General features: G+C 40.1%; 1 protein-coding gene across 4 annotated transcripts in view; it reads left to right on the top strand.

Moving 5' to 3' along the window:
* The first annotated feature begins 3,268 nt into the window (after positions 1 to 3,268).
* Positions 3,269 to 22,575, top strand: part of CEP350 (centrosomal protein 350) — a 170,859-nt gene continuing 151,552 nt past the window's right edge. For all 4 annotated transcript variants that reach the window (XM_075528019.1, XM_075528033.1, XM_075528023.1 and 1 more), the window contains exon 1: positions 3,269 to 3,623. The gene's annotated coding sequence lies outside the window, so the exon portion shown is untranslated. The remainder of the gene's footprint in view (positions 3,624 to 22,575) is intronic.

A 22,575-nucleotide genomic window follows, 5' to 3' on the forward strand; every position in this document is an offset into this window, starting at 1 on the left:
GCTGTCTGCTCAGGTAAAGAATTACAGTCTCCGAAACTCACAGGGGCAGCGTTTCTCTGTCCAATAGGGTAACTGTGGGTGGGACCCAACTGTATGGCAATGAGTTGGTTTTTGGGGGCTATTTTACAAGGCAGGGCGGTGACTATCCCAAGGTGGGCTCCAAGAAGACAACTGTGATCATTTGGGCAGTATGAATGAAAGGCTAAATTGGAATAATTAAATCGGGCAGTTGTATTAGATAAAAGGGGAGTAGGTACAAGTAATGTGATTCATTGGTGTTATAGGTTAGGCGTTGGCCTGGTAACCATAAGGTACAAAGTTCAAACCCACTAGCCACTGCAAGGGAGAATTATGAGGCTCCTTATCTGCTCCTATAAAGATTTATAGTCTGTGAAACTATATAGAGTTTCCTTGAGTCAGAATCAAAAGGATGGCAGTAAGTGTTAGGTTAAGCATTGGGTTATTAATTACAATTTCAACAGTTCAAAACCAATCTGAGGGAGAAAGATCAGGCTTTCTACTCCTGTAATGAGTTATAGTCTCGGAAACCCACAGGCACAGTTTTACCCTAACCTATAGGGTTGTTGTGACTTGGAGTCAACTCGATGCCAGTAAGTTTGTTTGTTTGGAAGTGGTATTTAACTTCTTAATAACTAATCGGGTAGGAGCAAGGCAGAGAGAAGAGTATATAATATTTCTGGACTTTGGACCCTCGTGGTTCTCAGAATGGTGTTTCTATTCACAGATATGCCGAGGACAGGAAGAGAAGCAGTTTTTTAGGACAGAAGGATAAACCCATAAACTCATAGAGCCAATAGTACTGGTGATTTTTGAATCTATGTGGAAACAGATAACAGACAATTGGATATTTAGGCCTGAAGCTTGAGACCAAGATCCAGTTATCCAAAGAGAGAGGAGAATCAAAACCATAGTAATCAATGAAGAACATCAGTGAAAAGGGAGAGGGGGAAATCCCCAAGCAAAATTATTGTCTACTTTTGAAGTAGGAGCAGAAAGGGAGTCCTATTCAACACCTACTACTACATGTAGGTGAAGACTACAAGGAAGGATGTCAACATTTTCCTCATCAAACATCTAAACTTGTTCCTGAGATTGAAAACACACACACACACGCACAAAACGCTAAGCAGATAACATCAAACTATCTCGTCAACAATCAATCCACAGCTCGTAAGCAGCCAGAATTGTGGTATGTTAGTAGGAGAAAGGCTGATGTGATTTGGGGACCCTGGAGCAGCCCAGCATGTACGAAGTCAAACTGTATGAAGGAGGACACCAGTGTAACTTTGCCCCAGTCCCGGGGACAGCAACTTTCCCTGCTGCCCAGGCGGTAAACATGGGGGTGGAAGAATATATACAGACCTTGGAATAGGGGAGGATATAATATTGGACAAGTAGTATAGTATTTGATGTTGTAGTATCTGAAATATAACTTAAACTCAGCTGATTTCTTTTCCTTTTATTAAAATATCATTTTATTGTGGCTCTTATAACTCTTCTAACAATCCATACATCAGTGGGATCAAGCATATCTGTACATATGTTGCCATCATTCTTTTCTGGACATTTACTTTCTATTGAGTCCTTGGTATCCGCTCCTTTTTCTCCCTTCCCTCCCCTCACCTGTGACCCCTTGATCAATTATAAATTATTATTATTTTCACATCTCACACCAACTGCTTTCTCCCTTCCCCCATAGCTTCTGTTGTTCACCCCCCTGGAGGGGGGTGATGTGGTTATGTGTTGATCATTGTGATCAGTTCCCCTTTCCTCTCCTACTCTCCCCACCAGAGCTGATTTTTTTATTTAAAAAGCGAAAAAAAGAGTATAATACTAATAAGGTTGCTGTATGACGCCAGTAAAATAAAATATGCCAAACATACATTCTACTTTGGAAAATAAATCACTTTCCTTAAGTTGGTTTCTTCCTATTACCGTAAACGGTTTCCCGTCCAGTGCAGTACATAGTTTACCAGTGTGTAGAATTTCTGTATATACACTTATCCAGACCCTACAAAGAGGCAGAGTTACTGTCTCTGGCTTTTACGGATATGGTTTATTTATTGAGGACCTTCAACGTCCTAGGAACCTGGAGACTAAGGCAACATGTCGGATCGCTAACCAAAGGGTCAGCAGTTCGAAACCACCAAACCACTGTGGGAGAAAGACGAGCCGTTGTATGCCCACAATGAGTGACAGTTTTGGAAACCCACAGGGACAGTGCTAACCTGTCCTATAGCGTCGTTGTGAGTTGCGGATCCACTTGACAGCAGTGAATGAGATACCATATCCTAATTACTGTGCTAGGCCCTCAAGATACTTCACCGAACTCAATCCAAACCCACTGCCAGTAAGTAGACCTAGAGTAGAAAGTCTCGTCTTTCTCCCGCGCATGATATTCTAAGAGGAGAAATACTCTTTTGAGTTTATATAGCCAGGGCTTTCAGAAGGGCAGGAAGTGAGTACAGAAGGAGGGGGAAAGTGGTGGGTGGTGGGGTCAGTGGGTAAGTGAGCAGAGTGGAAGGTGACTTTATTTGAAGAAGAGACACCACTTAAGCTAAGAGGATAGATGATACAATTCCCACACGCGAAGACTGAGTAAAGTGGAAAGATATTAGAAGATAAGGTTTGTCACCGAGGGTATCTCGAAGCATGGTTATATTAAGGCCAGTACCTAATGAGAGGAAATTCGTTTTACTTGCTTTCAGGATTGAAGACATTAGACTGTGCGCTAAATAGAATTGTAACCCTGGCGAATAAAACGGTTACAGTCTCAGCAGTGGGCAACTGCAGCAGCCGCAGAGCTGTAATTTATTCTTCAACTGACTAGGGTTACGATTTAACTGGACAATTGGTGAAACGTCATACGGTCTTAGCAGCAGCCGTTTTCATGTTTCGAGTTAATTCCTCTCAACTCCCAGGCTTGTGCTCTCGGCCAGGGGTGAAATGCGCAGCCAGAAAGCCCGGTTAGTTTAGGAGCGAAGAAAAAGGGGCGGAGGTCTCCGCTGCGGATGTACTGTAACTCCTCCGGAGTCTTGCAAGGCTTAAACTTCGCCACACCAAACATGGCGTCCCCGAGGGGGCCCTTCCCTCGCCCGCCGCAGCCTCGCCGCCTGGCCACACTCAACATGGCCCCAGTGGAGGGCTGCATTCCAGCGGCACGGTCTCGGGGCAGTTCTCGCGAGGCTTGCCGGGGCCTCGACTGCTCCCGCCCTGCCCCGCGCCGCCGCCACTGCCACCGCCGCCGGCGCCGCTCCTCCTCCGTGTCAGTTGTTGGACTGTAATGGCGACTGGGCCGCCGCCGCCGCCGAAGTGACTCCCGGGCGGGGAGGCAGGGCAAGACCTACGCCAGCGGGAAGCGCAGAGAGCCGCCGCTGCGAGGGCAGCTGCTGCGGGGGAGGGGAGGCAGCCTTTCCGCCTCCCCTGTTCTCCCTGCGGACCAGCGATCCCGGGAGCCGGTGCCAGGCGGGCGCCCGGCGTGTCCCCGGAGCGCGGAGGCCAGGCCCGGCAGCCCTGGGGCCGGTCGGGGCGGCGTCTCTGCGCCCTCCGCCAGGCCCCGCGGGATGCACCGTGGGAGCCGGAGGCGGAGGCGACCCTCTCAGGTGAGCCGCAGGGGGACCTGGCTGGGACCGAGGACGCTCGCCCAGCCTCCGCTGCCTCTGTCCCCGGTCCCGGGTCTCTGGTGGCGGCGAGAGAGGCGGGGCGGGGCGCGGGGGAGGCTGGCCCGTCCTGGTGTCCCCATCGGGAACCCTCCCTGGGGCCGGAGGATTTGCTCGCAGGGGTTGTCTCAGATCTGGGTTTCAAATCCCACCGGGACTGCCGAAGACGGGATTTCCTTCCTGGACCTGTCAGTGTGCTCACTTCCCCACCCCTTTCGTCTGCAAAGGATGTAAGATACCTGTCGCCCTCGGTCTCCAGAGAAGTGTCTTTTTTTTAAAATATGGTAACCAGTCGTAATTTGGGAAATTCCGGGCAACTGACTTAAGCGGCAGGGAGGACGGGTTTCGGATCCCTTTTCGGTGGGGATAACATTCTCAAGTATAGGGGAAAACTTTGATCTGTTCCCAATCTAGCAGCTGCTCATTGTACTCCACCGTTTTTTTCCCACTGATGTCTTAGGCGGGGATTTAAAAACGCTTTACGCTTTTAAAGTTGTACCTATTTCCTTCTGCCCATCCTTTTAAATGCAGCCCAGCATGCTAAATGATACTTAGCTGATGTCACAGATGTCACTTGGAATTTGTCTGGAGTTTAGCTTTCAGATAGGAAGATGCATACATAGATTTATATGTATATTTTTAGTGTAGTAGCAAATCCTTCAGCTCAGAAAAAAAACCAAAACAAAACAAAAGCCAGTTGTCAGGACTAGCGATTAATACTCATGTACTCCACATTTCATGTTTTGTTTTGGTGATCTTTGTTTTGAACTTGGAAAAGTCGTTAATGATTACGTTGCCATATTAACAGCTTCTGGCTTGCATTTTAAGAATTTTAAAGGAAAGGCGTTCTTAGCTGATCCAGTAGCAGCCAGACAACTTTTGTAGAACCATTGATAAAATATGATGTATGCCCTCTATTAAAAAATTCTTTATTTTGAGATATTGTTTCGGTTTTGTGTTTTGTTTGTTTTGTTAATGCAGTGTGCAGTTTATAACATGTTTGTGACTTTGGGAGGCCAAAGGGCAAACCTTTGGTAGAAATTGCTTCGCCCGGCAAGCATATAATAATTAGTTTGGTGTACTAAATTAACAAACACCATTCAAAAGAAATCTCAACCATTGAACTCTCAATGCATTAAATAAGAGCTACCCTCATCAGCAAATAAGCTTCTAGCTGGAATACATTGTATGTGAAGATATGATACATGTGTATCTTGCCTATTCCTAGTCAGAGGGACTTTTTGTTTGTAATAATGGTGTATTAAAACATGTAAACAATTTCAGACATTGGTGAAAGGATTTCTCTTGATTCTCACTGAGCTAGATTATTAGTGTGTGGTATTAGGTAAGAAGATTAATACTTTATCGACCAACCTCCTGTGGGGTAGTTACTTTAGTTTTTGAATTTTTTTATTGCTTAGCTTTTGTGCATTTTGTAATATTTCTGCCTTATCATGGGCAGAAGAGAGGAGATGAAGGACCTACACAGTCACTTTGTTATTTATTAATTTGCTCTACATTTTAGTGGAAACAAACAGAATTATTGTCAAAAATAACTGACGTCGTTTTTGATGTGCTTGCACATGCATTATTTGATTTACCACCCACAGGAATCTATATGGTATATAACTTTATTTTGTACTTGTGAACTGACATGCAAGGAATTTCATTTGTTTGTATGAATTCTCTTGTTTATGAATTCTGTAGATCATCTCTATAACTCTAGATTACATATTAATATGAATCCTTCTGGCATTTAGTGTTCTTTTAAAATCTAAAAAATAACTATTTTTGTCCTTATGTGTCACTTGCCCTGTATGCTGTTGATTGCTGATTTTGTTTATTAGCAAATTATGAATTCTTATTGGATTATTCCTCATATAGTTTTGGCTTGAACAGGGTTTCAGATTTGTCTTTCATGTTTAGATATTCAAGGTTTCATTGTCTTTGGTTCTTCAAATAATTTAAAATCTTGATTATGTAACACACATATTTAAGCAATTCTAAAGTAGTAAAGTCTGGGTGATTTTGTTGTGTACACAATTGATGATTTCTACAGTTGTATATGTAGGATTCATCTACAATTTTTATATACTATCCCTACTCTATGTCAAGCAATTTTTAGCGTCACAGTAAAAAAAATAAAAGTATTTGATGTTTTAACTTCTCCATGGATAATTTTGTTTGTCATTATCACAAGTATAATTTTACGTTTACTTGCATGTATTGTGGGTTTTCCTTTGCTTTCCTCGTAGAATCTGTAAGTTCCGTTACGGCAGAGATCTTTTATTGTCTGTTGTGACCCCAGTACCCTGCATGTAGTAAGGTAGTCAGTACATATCGATTGAATAAGTAGACTAAAGAATGGTTCTAGGATAATATTACAAAAGTAAAACAAGGAAAAAAAATCTGATTCACATTTCCTGGGCACATTTCACAGAACTCTGATGAATGTGATTCAACAGGATGTTCAAGTTTCCATGTAGCAACACATATATGTATGTATGTATTTTTCTTAGGGTTAAAAAGGTACAGAGAATAAACAGGTAGATTATGAAAACTTTATTGACTATGTAATGATTTGCTTAGGTGCTCTGGCTGTAGTAAGTGGGTTTAAGGAAAAGAGAAACTTTTAAGACTTGGACCTGTTCTACTAGTACCGGCAGTGCAGTCCCTGGATTATGAACAGATCTCTCCTGAAGCTGATGTTTGAGTGTGCATGTAAATGGGAACAGATTAGGTATGGTTTGTATATAGCTGGCAGTCAAACGTTTGTCATCATATATAGGGTACCTTTCTCTCTATAAAAACATTAAGGAAACACTTCTAGCGACACTAAAACATCTTTAACCTAGTCATACAGAAGTCCTAATATGGACAGTGCAAAGTAGTTCTTTATGAACCCTTCTACGCACCTTGAGTTTTTAATATTATAGACTTTACAGAGGTTCCTAATTGTGATTGTAAGTCAGATGTCCATAGCCCAGGGACTCCTGGACTCCTGGACTCCTGGTACTATAATTACTGTCTTGCAATAACTTTAAGTCATTTCTTAAAACAGCATTAAGTGTATTAAATCTTAAATGCTAACTAGTCCAATCTTCATGTTTTATAGATTAAAAAAAAAAAAAAAAGCTCCAGAGTCCTATAGGGAAGTATCTCACCATAGTTGGTTTTGTAACTGGAAGAAGAATCAACTATGTAACTGGTAACTACTTATTTAATGTCTGAGATGATATCAAATTAGTGGTGACTATCGTGGGTAATTTTGATCAACCTGATGACCCGTATTAATACTTATTAAAAACTCCAAATGGGCTATTTTCTTTTTTTGATCTTTAAGATTTTCATCCTTGAAAAACATTTCTTAAATATGAATTTCAACAATATTATTGGGATTGTAAATTGGTACAATTAGAACAATTTTTTCCCCCCTCCGGAAAGACTTTATTTTGGGGGTGGGTAGAGGGGGGCACAGCACGCAGCCCTTCTTGGTAGCGGCCTTCCTCATGGCGGCCAGCACGTTGCTCAGCTCCTCTCTGTTCCTCTTGGCCCGGATATGTGTGCCCACCCGCTTCTTGATGAACTTCAGTGACTGCTTGTCCTTGGAGACCTTGAGCAGCTCCATGGCCCTTCGCTCATAGGGTGCGAAGCCGCACACCTCCCAGATCATGTCCTGCACGAACTTGGTGTGCTTGGTGAGGTGCCCGCGGTGGCGGCTGTGTCTCTGCTGTGTGCTCACTTTCTTGGTCACCTTGTGGCCCTTGTCGAGGCCCACGGCCATAGGGGAGCGCACAGCCATGGCTGCGACTCTTCGATGGGTGCCGCGGCGGAAGGGAATTAGAACAATTTTTTGTAAGGAAATTTGACAGTATCTATCAAAATTAAAAGTATATACTCTGATTCCACTTTTAGGAGTAATTTCACTTTTAGGAGTTTATAGAAATTTTAACACAAGAGATTAAGAATGTTCATTGTAGCATTCTTATAAATAAATGTCTTAACATTTATCAATAACTAAAAATGAAAATATACAAATAACTAAAAATGTACTAAATGTTCATTAGCCTGGAAATACTGAAAATTATAGCATGAAGTACTATGAAGTTCTATATTTACTTCATAAGACACACCGAGCCTATCCATGCAAGCATGTGCCATTCAGCAGATTTTCTGGATTCAAATTCTGACTGCCCACTTACTTGCTGTGATCATTACCAAGTTATTTAACCTCATCTATAATGTGGATATAGTAGTTTTCACCTTATAGGGCTGTCATGTTGACTAATGGAGATGTTTAAGTTCTAAGAACCATGGGTCATCAAGTCAATACTGACTTATAGTGACCTTATAGGACAGAACTACACCTGTGAATTGCTGAGACTTTAACCGTTTATGAGGAAAGAAAGCCTCTGAGCTGCTGGTGGTTTTGAACCAGTGACCTGGAGGGTTGCAGTCTAATGCATAACCAATATGCTTCCAGGGCTCATGGTTAGGGCCACAATAAGTGTTTGCTGTTATGGACATGTATGTACTAACAGTACTATCAGTAATGTTTAGTGAAAAAACAAGTTGTATACATTGAGGAATATGATTGTTTTATAAAGTAAAACAAAAAGCATAAGTAAAGAAATGTTTGATTTTGTATGTGCAATAGGAAGAAGTGTGCCAAGACAGACATTACATTGTTAGCGGTGGTCATCCATAGGGGAACACGTGTCTTTCATTTTAATTCCACTTTAGTAGATTGTAAGTCCACTTATTAAAAAAATTTTCCAAAGAAAACATTGAAACAGAAGTTTTCTTCTATTATAATGATATATATAATTGTTTTCCACAGACCTACAGGTTTCATAAATAGGATATCCTATGACTAGATCCAGTTTCCAAACTTTCGTTGTTGGAAGGTTGAAATTACTCTACATTGATCCCCAATAGATGTATTACTTTTCTATGTCTTAATCTGTCCGATGTCTCCTTTCACTCACTTTTCTGTTGTCTGTCCCCCAGGGAGGGGGTTATATGTAGATCCTTGTAATTGGTTCCCCCTTTCTACCCCATCTTCCCTCCACCCTCCCGATTTCACCACTCTTACCATTGGTCTTGTAAGTCTTACTTTCTTAATGTATAAAAGAAAGACATAGCATAGATGGGTGTTTTTTAAATGCATTTGTTTCCAAACTGTTCACTGAGGTGTCTTGGAGCCCTTTAGTGACTGCATCAGGACTCGGGTGTTTTTACGTTTGAGAGAGACCCAGTAATATTAGGAGTGTGGGATTGGTGTGGGAGATGTGACATCTGTAGGCTGCACCAACTACTCATTTGAGGTTGTGCATGTGAGATCATGCGGCATTCCTTTCTGTGACATTATGTCTTTGAGAAAGTCAGTTTGGGGTTGCTATGGTTAAAAGTGTGTGCTATGCAAAAATCAGTGTGGAACAGTAAATGAAGGTGATAGTGCCCCCAATAGTTATTAAGTTAGAGAAGTTGTATAGAGCCTAGTAGAGTGGGCGCATGTGCCTCATTAAGTGTGGCTACTTGAGGAAAGAAATAAAAATACCGTTCCTTTCAATTTACACCAAGTGCTTCCCCCTGCCAAAAAAAAAAAAAAAAAACCACAAAAAAGCCCCAAAATGTTACTATAATAGTAAGGGCATAAATACCATATATACTCGAGTATAAGCAAACCTGAATATCAGCCGAGGCACCTAATTTTACCACAAAAACTGCATTAAAATGTGCTGAAAAACTCAGCTTATACACGAGTATATACAGTATTTGGTAGGTTGAATGAACATAACTTATAAATGGAATTGCTAGTTATTGTTTTGGCCTAGATGTGCCATGAAAAAAATTTTTGGACACTAAGGGTGTTAGCTGTCAACTGAGAAAGTTTGGGAAACCCTTTGAAATGCTTCAGACCAAGATCCACAGTAATATATTTTTCATGGAGATGTAATGTACACATATAGAAATGGGTAAGTAAAGCATTGCTTTTAAACCATGGGAACCTTTATTAAACAGAAAACATCAAAATATGGCAGTATTGTTTCTCAGCATATCCTCCATCTGTAGGTCTGTCCACTTCTGAAGACGGCTTTGGCATAGTGGGCATGTATGCAGCTGCTGACTGTAAGCTCAGCAGTTCAAAACTACCAGCTGCTCCACAGGAGACAGATGAGGCGTTCTCCTCCATAAAGAGTTACCGTTTTGAAATCCATTGGGGCAGTTCTACCCTGTTCTATCAAGTCTCTCTGAGTCAGGATGGACTTGATGGCAGTGAGCTTGAGCTCTGAAGAAATGGAAGTTTGGGCATCCTCGAGGGACTCAAATTATGCTCCTTTTCAATATTCTTTGAGTTTAGGCAACAAAAAGAAATCTAAAGGGGCAGGATCAGGTGGATGGGGTAATGTTTCCCACTGCAGTGCTTGCAAGGACAGCCTGGCCACCCTCAAAGAGTGGGCTTGTGCAGTGTTGTGATAGAAAACTGCTCTGTGCAACCTTCCTGGTCTTTTCCTCCTCAGTATTGCCTTCAGTTTTCTTAAGAATCCTTCCCAATAACACTTCATGAGTGTGCTTTCTCCTTCAAGAAAATCTATAGGTTATATCATTGGAGCTCCTCCCCCTCCCTACCCCCCAAAACAAAAACCCAAAACAGCCATCCTAACCGCTGAACGGACCTCTCTGCTTTGAATTTAACTGGCTAAGCAGGTCTCTTTGGAAGCCCCTGTTTTGATTGGACTCTGTGTTCTAGATTATATTGGTAAATCCAAGACTCAGCCCCAGTTCTGATTCATCCCAGAAATTCATCCTTGTTTAGAAGGCTGATGTAAAGGTCAATACTTCAGATTAGCTAATCTTCACATAACACTTTGCACACACACACACTGAGCTGAAAACTTTACTTGCCACGGCGTTCACTTAAAATTGAGAGTGACGGAGCATGTGAGAGCCCGTCTTCAGGAGCTCTCACGTCATGGAAACGCTCCGTTTTCTTCCCCAAGAGTCAGTTTCAGCCAGTTTCTTTTGTTGAGGTGGATGGTCTTCTCTCACTTGGCTCATCTTTGAGATTTTCCCAACTTTTCCTGCAATACTTGATCCATCTAAAAACTGTTGTTTCATATGAGGCAACAGTGCATAAACTTGTTGCAAAGCTTAATTGATTTGGGAAGATGTCCACTTGTGTTTTATGAAAAATTTATTATTAGCCCTGGCATCACAATAATTTTCTATGGCAAAGAAAGTACTCTTAAAAAATTTTGTTTTAAGTCAACTTGAGGCGACTTAAGATGTTCCTAAGAGAACTTATCTGCAATCACCCACTGTCACAGAGCCATGTTTAAACATTTTAAAATTTGGAATAAACTCATGTATGAACTGGAACCTGTCGACTTACCCTCTACCTATGTATAAAATTAAGCAAAGGTTTCATGACACATAGCCTGACTGTTTTCATTGTACCTGGATATTTTCAATTCACTTCTATTCTTTTCATTAAAAATAAAGGATTAAAGGTAAACTAATGGCCATCTAGCTCAGAAGCAACAAAGCCCACATGGAAGAAGCACACCAGCCTGTGTGATTACGAGGTGTTGAAGGGATCAGGTATCAGGCATCATCAGAACAAAAAATCATATCATTATGAATGAGGGGGAGTGCGGAGTAGAGATCCAAAGCCCATCTATAGGCAATTGGACATCCCCTTACAGAAGGGTCACGGGGAGCAGACGAGCTAGTCAGGGTGCAGTGTAGCAACAATGAAACGTACAGCTTTCCTCTAGTTCCTAAATGCTTCTTCACCCCCACTATCATGTTCCCAATTCTGCCTTACAAATCTGGCTAGACCAGAGGATGTATACTGGTACAGATAGGAACTGGGAACACAGGGAATCCAGGGCAGATGATCCCTTCAGGACCAGTGGTGAGAGTGGTGATACCTGGAGGGTGGTGCGAGAGCGGGGTATAAAGGGGAAACTGATTACAGGGATCTACATATAACTTCCTCCCTGGGGGACGGACAACAGAAAAGTGGATGAATGGAGACGTCGGACAGGACAAGATATGCCAAAATAATAATTTATAAATTATCAAGTGTTCAGAGGGAGGCGGAAGCGGGGAGGGAGGGGGAAAAATGAGCTGATGCCAGGGGCTCAAGTAAAGAGCAAATGTTTTGAGAATGATGATGGCAATGAATGTACAAATGTGCTTTACCGAATTGATGTTTGTATGGATTGTGATGAGTTGTATGAGCCCCTAATAAAATGATGAAAAAATCCCACCCCAAACCAAACAAAAAAATATTAGTTCCAACTCAACATGTTGGTTTGTTTTTTCCCCCAAACCTACTAATAAGTCACAACTATGTATTTGAGAAACCTGAGACTGGAAGACCTTTGCTTATTTTTTCTGATTATTTATTTTATTTTTGGCCCTGCCCCCTTTCTCTGAGTACCTATTAAGTTAGGCTATACTTTATATAGTATCTACATCTCTGGAAACTTTGAGTATGAATGATTTAAAGTGTTGTTGAGAAATAACAAGAAGGACATCTTTCTACAAGCAAGTGTGGTTTTGCAAACAAAAGTCTGATTTTTCTTTGATAATATTTTAATATTACCTATATAAAATTTTTGTTGTTGTAAATGATCTTGGAGAGACTGCTGGAATTGTGACCTCTCTCAGTTTTTACTTAAAAAAATGTTCAGAATGTATACTGCAAGACACGGCAGTTCACCAGTTTATATATTATAGTTCAGTGACATTGATTGTATTCTTTCAATGTATATAACCATTCTCACTCTCCATTTCTGAGTTGTTCCTTCCCTATTAAGGTAAACTCACACTCTAAAGTTCCTATATAATCTGTAAAGTTGCTGTTTTCAATTTGATCCCATATTCTTGTGGAATTAAAAATTTGTGTGTGTGTGAATTGGGTGAAGGTTTACAGAGCACATTGGTTTTCTATTCAACAATTCGTACACATTGTTTAATGTTATTGATTACAGTTCCCACAGTGTAGCGTTACCCTATTTCTTCTAGTGCTTCCTATTTTCATTCTTCCTTTGTTCCTGATCCTTCTGAACTTTGTCAGTGGGTAGTTAAATGATGCTGTTCTTTTGATTTTAAATTGTTGATTAGTCTAAGGTGTGTGTACCTGCCAGGTGTTAAATTTCTTCTTACAGATGTATTATTTGACAGAAAATTGAGCCATGAGAGTTCATTTCTCCACCAAGGGTGATAGTCTTGGGGTGTTCTACAAGTCACTCTTGACCCAGTAAACCCCCGCCCCCCCCAAACAAACTCCAAACTCACTTCCATTGAGTTGATTCCTACTCTTAGCAATCTATATAGGACAGAGTAGAACTGCCCCTGTGGATTTCTGAAACCGTAACTCTTTACAGGAGTAGAAAGCCTCGTCTTTCTTCTCTGATGAGTGACTGGTAGTTTTGAACTGCTGACTTTACCATTAACAGCCCATTGTGTTAACTACTGTCCTACCAGGTAAGCCTGGTCTTCTCTATGATTCTGTGTTTTGTTCCACAGTTTTCTCTCACTCTATTTAGGACCTTCTAATGAGGACTCAGAGCACTTGGTATTGGTTGCTGGGTGCCATCTAATTCTTTTGCTTTTAAGGTCATTGAGACTACTACTTGTGTGGTCCTTTAGCCCTTTAATGTTAAGTTTCTTCACTCTTCTTTCTTGTGGATAGGAAGAGACCAGTAATTGCAAGCTTTTAAGACCCTACTCACTATTCTTCATGGACTGTATCATGCCAGTTTACCTTGGTGTTCCTGAGAGCACAGCCTTGACCCCCAGCCTCCATTCCCTCATGGTGTTTGATTATATCCAGGAAATTTTCATAATATTGCCATTTATGTAGACACACACACACATATGCTTTTATTCTCCGTTTTACACCCATTCAGCCCGCATGTTTGCCCATATACCTGCTTCTAAATCAGCATTATCACAGGATTTTGTGTATTATAGTCTTTACCTCATTAAAAGATCTTAATGGTCAAGGCAGATATTTTAAAATAGTTTTAGCTCAGCTATTGTTTGGTTTTAAGAAGACTCCAAGGAATATTTTTGGTGTAAGGTTTGAGATTTATTTATTTATTTATTTTTAAGGTTTGAGATTTAAAGAATGTCTCAGGGAAATAGTTTCAGGGATTCTAAGGCTCCAGAAAGACTTGACTCCATGAAAGTTTCTGTAATCATCTGTTCTACATTCGACATTTCCCTTCATTTGGTCAGGGTTCTGGTTTAGAATATTTGATCAAAATGATCAGTAATGGTAGCTGGACATATCTGTTCTTTTGGTCTCAAGTAAAGGATGTCATTATTAATGGGACATATCTTCTTAAAACTAGATATAAAAATTCAGTAATAATGGAACTGGCTATAAGTTAATAGGTTTCAATTCGTTCTTGGTCTTCATATCTAAATCTATGAGTATTTTGTTAAATTTCTTTTTAGATTTAGACTTCTTTTCAAATACAAAATGTACATATAATTATCTTTGTCTGCATGTAAGCTGATAAGGAATAATGAAATACCTGACTGTGTGTGGTGCGCGCATGCATGTGTGTGTGTGTGCATGCACGTGTCATGACTGCATCTAAGAAATGGATTCCGAGATTGCCAATGGGACAGTTTTAGCGCCTAGACTTTATTCAGTCATTCAGTACACATGCTTTTGTACCCAGTGGGTGCTCTGTACTATGCCGGGACTAGGGCTGTAAAGAGGACTAGACCACCACCCCCACAGTCCCATGTAAGGAGTCGGATGGATACAGGAGGGTCAGAGGCATGATGAAGTGCTATGGACATACAAACACGAAATACAACTGCATTATGTCAGGTAGTCTGGTAAGGTTTACTGTGAAAGAAAGATTAATTCTCTTTGTTCCTTTAATTAGCCTTGTTTACTTAATGTGGAAGGAAACTTTTAAAACATTTATTTCCCTCACTTCAAAAGTGCTTCTGGTGTAAAAAAAATTTAAAAAGCATTGCTTAACATTCATGATACATGTTACATTCTGTAAATACTATGTGATATGGATGCTACAAGAATATGAGGCTACCAAACTGCCATCAAGTCATTGCTGACTCATAGCAACCCCCTAGGACAGGATAGAACTGCTCCTGTGAGTCTCTGAGATTGTAACTCTTTGGCAGTAGAAGCCAGTGTCTTTCTCCTTTGGAGCTCCTGGTAATTTTGAACTGGAGACCCTGTGATTAGCAGCCCAACTGTAACCACGATGTCACCAAGGATCTTTAAAACCATTGGAACAATCAAAAAGAGGGATGGACATTAAACGGTGCATACATAGACATTTAAAAATATACTTCTTAAGGAACTTGGAGACAAAGGGCATTTATAGAGGTCTAAATACAGGCATGTACATATATAAATACATTAAAAATGATGAAGGAATAGATCTATGTGCATATATTTATAGGTTTAGTATTAAGGTAGCAGGTGGACACTGGGTCTCTCTTCAAGTACTCCCTCAAGGCAGGAACACTTTGTTCTATTAAACTGGCGTTCCATGATGCTCACCTTCCCCACTTGCTGAAGACAAAGTGGGTGCATAAGCAAATGTGGTGAAGAAAGCTGATGGTGCTCGGCTATCAAAAGATATAGCATTTGGGGTCTTAAAGGCTTGAAGATAAACAATCTAATTGAGAAGCAACAAAGCCCACATGGAAGAAGCACACCAGCTTGTGTGATCACGAGATGTCAATAGTATCAAGTATCAGGCATCAAAGAACAAAAAATCATATTGTTAATGAGGGAGAGTGTCAAGTGGAGACCCAAAGCTCATCTGTAGGCAACTGGATATCCCCTTACAGAAGGGTCTCGGGGAGGAGACAAGCCAGTTAGGGTGCAGTGTAGCACTAATGAAACATACAACTTTTCTCTAGTTCTTTAATGCTTCCTCCCTCCCATTATCATGATCCCAATTCTACCTTACAAATCTGGCTAGACCAGAAGATGTACTCTGATACAGATCAGAGCTGGAAACACAGGGAATCCAGGACAGATAAACCCCAGGAGGGTAAGGGTAATGTGGGGTAGAAAGGGGGAACTGATCACAATGATCTACATATAACCCCCTCCCTGGGGGACAGACAACAGAAAAGTGGGTGAAGGGAGACATCAGACAGTGTAAGACATGGAAAAATAATAATAATAATTCATAAATTATCAAGGCTTTGTGAGGAAGGAAGGGTGGGGGAGGGATGGGAAAAATGAGCTGATACCAAGGTCTCAAGTAGAAAGAAAATGTTTTGAGAATGGCAACAAATGTGCTTGACACAAGGGGTGTATGTATGGATTGTGATAAGAGTTGTATGAGCCTCCAGTAAAATGGTTTATTAAAAAAAATTACTTTTTATCCCAGACCCCAACTTCTCTGATATTTAGCCAGAGTTAGAAGTTTTTTAGGAATCAGGGAAGGTTTATAAAACAAAATGGGATGAAAATACACAAGTACATAAAAACATTTGCCAGCCAATAATCTAGTTTCTATGCATTTGTTTATTTCACATAAGTGAGAACATATAGTATTTGTCCTTTTGTGGCGGACTTCTTTGGTTCAGCACAGTGTTTCAAGGTTCTTCCATGTTATAGTATGGATGTTACAGTGTGTTTCAGAACTTAATTTCTCTTTATGACTGCATAATAGTCCATTGTACGTATATGCCATATTTTGCTTACCCATTCATCTGTCAGACCTTTGCTCCTAACATTGAGTTTTGCATTTTATTTGTAAAAACAATGAGGCTAATACATTCTCTGGTCATTTGTATTTGTATACAGTTATACTGTATTATAAGAGTGTTTTTGAAATGTACTTTGCATGATGTAAAACAGCTGACTCAGAGCTGGAATGCTTTCCAGTTTTCTTCGCCATATCTCTATTCAGTTTACCTTTTATTAATGTTATGCTGAGATTAGATAGTAGACCTATTGCAAGGTTGTCCTTCAACCTTTCAGGTGAGGAGATGGTTGTAGGATCTGGTATCGATGAGAAAACTGAAAGGTATTAAAAGAAGGAAAATATTCTGTGTGAGAGCTAGAAGTGTGTAATCTCTGTCAAAAGCAACCCTAAACCCACTGTCATCAAATCCACTCCAACTCATAGCAATCCTATAAGTCGAGTGCTTGTGAGGCTGTACATAGTTACAGGAACAGATACAGATAGTGTCATATTTTTCTTGTGGTGTGGTTGGGGGGTTTGAACAGCTGACTTTGTGGTTAGCAGTCGAAGGCATACCTGGCAATGCCACCAGGGTTCCTGACACATATAGTCTCATTGCCATCAAGTCAGTGCTGACTCATAGTGACTCCCTGTGGGTTTCCAAGACTCTTAACAGTTATTTCTACCAGTCTTTCTCCCAAGGGGCTGCTGGTGGTTTTGAACTGCTGACCATGCGGACCACAGCCCAAAACATAACCACTACACTGACACAGAGTAGAACCCAGTAAGTGGTGAATGAGACTGTGAGTGAATGAGAGCACTCTGTCAGTAAATGAATGAAAAATCGCCTGCTAGAAGACCCTTGACTATTTCAGATATATTCATTGCCATTCAGTCTATTCCGACTCACAGTGACTTTCCTTGTAACTCTGTGGTAATAGAAATCCTCGTTCTCCCACAGAGCCGCTGAGTGTTTCAAACTGCTGACCTTGCAGTTAGCAGCCCAATACAAAACCATTTAGTCACCGGAATAATGAAATTTTTTTCGTGGACTTTTTGATGCTCCTTTTTCTATTCTTATATATTATGGGTGCAGATTAATGTGTTCAGACTTTTTGATGTTGAGCCACTTTATTTTCTTAAACAACTGGAGACTGAAAACATTTTTATTTATGAGGGTATATCTATTGATATTGACCATATTAGAAAATTTAAACATATCACTTTATTCTACCCCTCTTTTGTTAATTTGCCTTACTCTGGTGGCTTGTGTGTTGTTAAGTTTCCAGATTAAGACAGTCTAGGAAGAAAGGTCTGATAATCTAATTCCAAAAATTGGCCCATAAAAACTTTATGGGCCCAAACTGAGTGTTGTTTGACTTTCTTGCTTTGCCTGCCATGAAGAGGGATCCATCATTAGAGAAGGACATCATGCATGGTGAAGTAGAGGCCGTGGATTGGCATGATAATCCAGCAGTGAAGTTGAACATGGTAGTGCTTGTGAGAGTGACGCAGCTCCAAATGAAGTTTCACTCTCTTGTGCATAAGGTCACTGTAAGTCAGTCAACTCGATGGCAGCAAACAACAACATTTAAAAAATAACAGTAACAAATTATTATATGTTAGTGGGTAGTGGGTGGGTTTTAGTAATATATTCCTAAATAAAAAAGTATATTTTTCCCAAACAAACCCAAAATGGTATTGGTTTAAATTTGAAACCATTTTAATGTCTATCCTAATGGAAGACATCTGTATTCTCATATCTGCATTCAATCTATTGTGATATTGCATGTCTTAAAGCCTTTAGAAAAAAAGCCTTTAGAAAATCCCACTGTATACTTATTAAAGAACGAGAGAAAGTACAACTAATGTTAGAATATTATTATGGAAATAGTTTTGACTAAAAGCCCCTCTAAATGGGTCTCTGAGACCTCCAGAAATCTCTGGACCACACTTTGAGAATTGGGATATAGGTTATGAATTCAGAGTAGAAAAGGACCATAGGGACCATTTATTTCAGTTCCCTCTTAATAGATATTTCTGGCCTGTGCCCATGTTAAGATAACAAATACCTATTTTGGGGAGGAGTGGAGATGGGAGCAGTAATCAAGCATTTGGAGTTGTTGAATTTGATGGTGTTTTTGAGATTTCCAATAGGAAATAACTGGCTAAGCAGTTTGATGTATAGTTTGGGAGTTCAGAGGTATTATTTCTACAGGATTTTCTCAGTCATTGGCCTACACATGCTTTTTAAGCTTTGGGTAGGGCACAGGTGAGCTCACCTAGGGCGAGGTTCATGTAAGAAAGGAAAAGAGCTGAGGATTTAATCCTCCTGAATTTTAGAATCAAAAGCCTTTAAAGCTGGACCGATTAGCAAAGGAGACTGAGAAAGAGAACCTGGAGCGGGAGCAAGAAACCAGGAGAGGGATGTCTGGAAGCCGGGGCCAAAGAGCTTTGTGAATGTTCAACTGTGGTCAGGGCGGCCTGGAGTCCAAGTAGATCGAGAACAGAAAATACCACTAGACTGAGAGATTAAGAGGTTTTTTTTGTGTGAATGTGATTTTAGTGAGAATTGCTTTGGTGGAGAATTGAGGGTGATTATGTTTGCTATCAAGAAGTCAAATACATTAACAAAGTTGTATTTGATTTATAGTTGCCTCTGGCTTTTCTTTCTGATTTAGTCTGACTTCTTTAATATCTTCCAGTAGCTTTGTGAGATTATATTTTTAGGTTCTGTTGACAAATTAAGAGTCATCCTGAGCTAACATTTAGATATTTGTTATAATTTTCAGCTTCTATTTGTGAAGATTATTCAAACATCACCATTTCAATTATAATTTCTTTTAATTCCTTGTGACATTTTGACTTTAGTCTGAACAAAGTAGTATTGTCTGTGTTTTCTCTGCAAGACGCCAGTTAATGTCACTGTGAAATGGATGCATGGATGATGAAATAAAACTCTTGGGTTATTTATATATATAATCGCAAAAATTTACAAACCTTATAGTGTAGTAAAGGAGACCAAGTGAATTAAAGGTTTATAGATGCTATGCTGTTGGTATGAAAACTATGGTTAAGGGCATAAGAAAGGAGTGACCAACATTTGCTCTTTTAAAAGCATACATGTGACCATGTCAGAACACCCTGCATGATCTTGTCATTTTCCATCTCCACTCACCGTTAGCCTCATTTCCTCTTCTGTCCCATGGAACTTTGATTTCATAAGCTGTGCCATGCTCTTTCTCATCTCAGAGCTTTTTCAGGTGCTGCTCCTAGTGCTTAGAGAGCCCTCCCTGCCTTCTCTTGCTAATTCCTTTATCATCCTTTAGGTCTTAGCTTAAATGATACTTTCTTTTCTCCTTCCAAAATTAGATTCATCCCTTCTGTCATGTAGTATCTTGCCACCCACTGCCATTGAATTGATTCCAGGGAAGACTGACCCTACAGGTACAGTTGAACTGCTTCCTCTGCTTTTCAAGGCTGTACATATTTTGGGGAGAAGACAGCCTCATCTTTCTCTCTTATAGCTGCTGGTAAGTTTGAACTTTCGATCTTGTGGTTAGCCAAGTGCTTAACTCACTGTATCAGCATACATGGCAATTTTCTTTAAGTGTAATATTTGTTTTTTTATGATATATATGTATTTTTTATTTTTGAGAGTACACACAGCAGAACACACACTAATCCAATCCTTTACACATTTACAATTACGTGACATTGGTTATATTCTTCAAATTATATAAAATTCTCACCTTTTCTGAATTGTTCCTCTCCCGTTAAGGTAAACTCCATGCCCAGTAATGTTCTCTGTCTGCTCTTCAGCATTGCCGTGTCAGTTTGATTCCAGGTCGATAGCTCGTAAAAAGAGTGCAGTGCTTAAAGGAGGACATTCGATATTAGTTTAACCAGTTCACTTGTTATTTAACTGAACCTTAAAGAGGACATTTGGTATTAGTTTAACCAGTTAACTTGTTATTTAACTGAACCTTCAGAAGACTTGAAAGGGATATTTTGGTTTAAAGATTATGTCTGTGCAGTGGTTTCAGTCTCTATGGCTTTAAAATGTCTGAATTCTGTAGGAAATTGGAATTTTACAGTATGTTGTAATTGTCAGCCTTCCCAACCAGAGTTTAGACTTCTTGAGAGTAGGGAGCATGCTTTTTTCATTGGCATGCTCCACTGCTCAGCACTGTTCATTCATATACATACTTGGCACTTAGTAAAGTTTTGTTTGACTGTATGGCGTGGACAAAGGTTTTTCATGAGTGTGGAAGAATAGTGATGTGATGATGCCATGTGGGGTGGGGTCACAGAGCTTACACAATTTATCTACCCTGTTGCAGATAATGATTGAATAACAAAAAGCAAGTAATTGCAAGACTTATATTTCTCAGTTAATTATAAACGTGCATTATACAAATCCTAAAAATAGATAGAAGGAAATTAAATGTGAGAAAGGGTGGAGAAGAAAATCAGATAAGAGATTCATAACAAAATAGAAAAAAGTGAAGGAAAATATCATAGACTAAGGAGGTAGATGGGATGAAGAAAAATATTGAAGCAAATATGTCAGGTTTGATTTCTAGAAAATGAATATAAATGTATCCCTAATTTAAAGCTTCTTTTCTTTAGGAGAAACTGTACATAGTGAGTGAGAGAAACAGATGATAATAGAAAGCCAACTATTAGGAGGTTCATCCCCCTGACCACCCTTAACTTACTTTATCTGTAGGTTTGAGTTTTGGGTTTTAGGAAAAGAAATATATTAAGCTTCTGGTTAAATTTGCTGAATACAATTTAGGACAGTTGCCTAAATTTCTAACTTCTGTTTCAATTTCTGTATTAGGATTCTAGCTTCCTACAGCCTTATTGGAGATCCTTGGACCCTGCAACCTTTGTTGCTGGGTTTCAGTGTATAGTCAGATAGGATTCAGATCTGTTGAGGTTGGACACTCAGTGACTTCTGGCTTCCAGAAACATGGGACTTGATTGGTAATATACATCGAATCTTTGACAAGGCAGATAAAACAAAACAAAAAAGCAAACACACACACACCTGGAACTGATGTTGACCCAGAGACTCCGTACTATAGGACAAGGGAGAACTGCCCCTGGGAGTTGCTGAGACTAACTCTTCATGGGAGTAGAAAGCCCATCTTTGCCTTGGGGAGCAGCTGGTGGTTTTGAACTGTTGACCTTCTCGGCACAAAGTGTAGCCACCAGGAGTCATGCTTGCTAAATTGTAACCACAAGTCACAATTGCCAGCAACTAACAACAGTCATGGTATGGTATCCATCTAGCAATTCCTAAAAGTATTAGAAGCATTGCTTCGTTGCTTCCTTCTTCAGCACACCGTTTTCTGTAAAGAAACACTAATTTTTATGCCGTTGTTGTTAGGTTGAAGCCCTGGACCCAGGAGTTACTCCCTGATCTGAGTTGGAAGAAATGCGTCTCCTTTCTAAATAGTTTCTGCTGTTCAGTGAATCTAGATGGCAATGTTTGATGGCTGTAGTTTTAACTGCTCATTGCCTTGACTTCATGTCCAGATAGTGAATAAATGAGCCTTCAATACAGTTTAAACATAGTTCTTGTACTTTCTCTTTGGACCCAATAATAATAAGGCTTTTACTTGATTATAGCCAGAGCAATAGCATTATCTTTTGTGCCAGTCGTCTGATTTATTGCACATTAATGATGTCATGCTTCTATCAAATGCTTTCATTGAGCTTCCATGGTACTGCACGTTTCGCTTATTAGATGGTCATCTCTATCCCCCTTCTTTGCCTCTTAACATCTGTAAGGCCAATTATAGTTTTCTGTGTGTGCCATGGAGTTGATTTTACCATATATTCTTATAGGGTACTTGGAAAATAATATGTGGATTCACTTCCTTTTGTTTTCCATTCCCTGCTCCCCCTTACTGGCATAATGAAGTATGTTAATTATATTCTTCTTTCTTTTAAAAAATTTTTTGAGTAATTTTCCCGTCTGGCTTTTAACCACCTCTTCTGCTTCTGGAGGGTCTCTATGAGTCAGAATTGACTCTGTGGCAGTTGGTGTTTTCCTGCTTCTGCCATCTTGTTCTTTATTGCCTTCTGTTGACCCATCCCACTCCCCACTTCCCACTCGCCACTCCTTGTTCCTTGCATTGGAAGCCCTTCCTGTGGTTCTATTTTCTTTTTTT

Source organism: Tenrec ecaudatus, chromosome 1 (genome assembly GCF_050624435.1).
Source record: "Tenrec ecaudatus isolate mTenEca1 chromosome 1, mTenEca1.hap1, whole genome shotgun sequence".
Lineage (NCBI taxonomy): Eukaryota > Metazoa > Chordata > Mammalia > Afrosoricida > Tenrecidae > Tenrec > Tenrec ecaudatus.